The sequence below is a fragment of the Pseudophryne corroboree genome, chromosome 9, assembly GCF_028390025.1.
Source record: "Pseudophryne corroboree isolate aPseCor3 chromosome 9, aPseCor3.hap2, whole genome shotgun sequence".
Taxonomy (NCBI): domain Eukaryota; kingdom Metazoa; phylum Chordata; class Amphibia; order Anura; family Myobatrachidae; genus Pseudophryne; species Pseudophryne corroboree.
In genome coordinates, this window is record NC_086452.1 from 189,054,746 (window position 1) to 189,057,808 (window position 3,063).

General features: G+C 43.2%; 1 pseudogene; it reads right to left on the reverse strand.

Moving 5' to 3' along the window:
* Positions 1 to 2,066: 2,066 nt before the first annotated feature.
* On the reverse strand, positions 2,067 to 2,185 carry LOC134963318 (5S ribosomal RNA; annotated as a pseudogene).
* Positions 2,186 to 3,063: the final 878 nt, after the last annotated feature.

Consider the following 3,063-nt stretch of genomic DNA (forward strand, 5'->3'; position numbering starts at 1 on the left):
TCTGCAGTCAGCTGCCTTTGCAGTGACTGAGCCAGCCAGCAGTTGGCCACTACCTGATTGGCCAGCCGAGTGCCTTAGTCAGTCCCAGCCATGTCAGATGACACTGTGGGATCATATGGAAGCAGCTGCCAGATGAGGTGTATTATATAATTCTGTCATCTGTCACTGTGGGGTGGCCAGTCTCTTCTTCATGTTGAAAGAAAGCGAAAGGGGATGAGGCACTGGAAGGAAGGGGGGAGGATGATCTGTGCAGCCTTCATGTTTTTTTTTTTGAAAGGGGACATGAGCCTGCTGTGTCAATGTATTGGCCTACATGACTGGTAATAGCAAAGGGAAGTCGGGGCATGACATACTAGGGGGGTGGGTGTGTGTATGTGTACCATATGTAATGCTGAGGGTCATGTGTATAGTGCTCTATTTCTTGGTCTACTGTGAGGTCCAATGTGTTTTTTTCCTGTGGGGGCCAACGTAATTGTGGGGGCCAGTGTGTTTGCTTTTTTTCTATCTATATCAGTGTGGTGTTTTTTCTGTGTGGGCCCATGTGTGTTTTTTTTCCTGTGGTGGCAAACGTTTGGGGGAGTAGAGTGCAAAACTGCGGTGTAAGGTAGCCTTTTCCTGCAAGGCTACTTCCCTTGCAGTGAGGCCACGGTCCCTTTTTACCAAATGCTTTGCAAATGCTTCTCAGTATGATCCTTTTTTAAAATTTAAATACCAAGGGGGGGGGTCCATTTTTACTTCGTATTGGAAGCCATAATGTCTAGAAATGACCATGCTTTGGATGGTTCCATTTCTAACAGATTCAGCTTTACAAAAACATAGACATGTATGGGCAACGATTTGGACATTGTGACTTGTGTCAAACATTACAATGCTGGATAGTACTTCATAGCAATAATCAGACTAAAACCACGTGTACGGTGTAACGTCTGTCACATTTAACATCTGACTGTTCTCCATGAGATGAAGATCAGTATCAGTGTTATTTCTGTGCTTTACATATGATGATATGCAGCCCGGTAAGTCTAAAACAGCCAAATAAAAATATTAATATTATAATATTTTTCACATAAATTAAAATATAGTGCATTATTATTATTATTATTATTTATCCATGCATGCCCCACTACAGACACAATTGCAGTTTAAATTTCTATTGTTATAATCTACGTGAAGTACACAGGGGTAACTTCATCTGCTAACTGCTGCCATTGGGGCAGTACGGATGGTGTAATGGTTAGCATTACTGCCTCACAGCACTGAGGTCATGGGTTCAATTCCCACCATGGCCCTAACTGTGCAGAGTTTGTATATTCTCCCTGTACTTACGTGGGTTTCCTCCGGGTACTCCGGTTTCCTCCCACAATCCAAAAATATACTGGTAGGTTAATTGGCTCCCAACAAAATTAACCCTAGCGTGAATGTGTCTGTGTGTACATGTGGTAGGGAATATAGATTGCTAGCACAAAAACGAAAAAGGTTTTTGATCCTGCACCGACTTAGGTTTGGAAATAAGTATCAATGTCAATATATAAACCACATAGTGGACAATGATGCTAACTAGTAGCAATGATATCAGTCCGTGTGGCGGTGCGCCCAGAGTCAAAGAGAGGAATGTACATATGCAGAAGAAAAAGTATGACTCTTGTTTGGGCGCACTCTTGTTTTAACTATCTAACAATAGATAAGTAAGTTCATATAGGAGTAATAACAGTGTAGTAATTGTTTCTACTCTTTCAAGCGCATGAAGGTTGGACACGACTGGTTGGAGATAGGATAGGTGTTGAATGATCAACAGGAGACAACGGTCTCATAATTAAATGTTCAGATCTTAATATTCCTGGATAATTGCATGTCGGAAGTTGGCTATAGACTGAGCCACTTCCCTCTGCCCAAGATCTGTACAAACTGTGTTTGTATTAATGCAGCCCTGATTGAGGTACGATCGTGAAGTGGGAAACCCATATGCTAGGTCCCACTTCTGAACGATAGTCTGGGTGAAGAAGAAAGAGATATTGTGGTGTAAGTGGTGATACTGCTGTTGGTATCTTATCCACAGGAAGGAGAGTTTCCTACTTCACTGGGTATTCCCTAGTGGTCGCCCATCTAGGTACTGACTCAGCCCACCTGCGTTTAGCTTCCAAGATCGGACGAGATTGGGCGTGAACACAGGGGTATGGTCGTAGGAAAGTTCAGACCTGCAGTGCCAATGAGAGTGCACCGAAATGGGAGGATAAAATCCACCTAGGAAGGATATTGGTGGGAAATGCGTGCTGGGACAGAAAGATTGAAAAAGAGGAGATACCAGAAAAAGTTGAGGAAAATGTGTGAATCTGCTGTCCACGTTAGACCGAAGAAGCGTGTCTCCTGTGGGGACACGCTCTTCTGAATCGTGGATGAGAGTTCACGGAAGAAAGGACAGTGGGAGAGATGAGGGAGAAAAAGGAGGCAAAGGAGGAGAAGGGTCCCTAGGGGGTTGTCTGGGTGTATGACTACTGCTGGAACCAGGTCCAATGAGTCAATTAATACCCAGTGAAGTAGGAAACTCTCCTTCCTGTGGATAAGATACCAACAGCAGTATCACCACTTACACCACAATATCTCTTTCTTCTTCACCCAGACTATCGTTCAGAAGTGGGACCTAGCATATGGGTTTCCCACTTCACGATCGTACCTCAATCAGGGCTGCATTAATACAAACACAGTTTGTACAGATCTTGGGCAGAGGGAAGTGGCTCAGTCTATAGCCAACTTCCGACATGCAATTATCCAGGAATATTAAGATCTGAACATTTAATTATGAGACTGTTGTCTCCTGTTGATCATTCAACACCTATCCTATCTCCAACCAGTCGTGTCCAACCTTCATGCGCTTGAAAGAGTAGAAACAATTACTACACTGTTATTACTCCTATATGAACTTACTTATCTATTGTTAGATAGTTAAAACAAGAGTGCGCCCAAACAAGAGTCATACTTTTTCTTCTGCATAGGGAATATAGATTGTAAGCTCCATTGGGGCAGGGACTGATGTGAATGGGCAAAATATTCTCTGTAAAGCGCTGC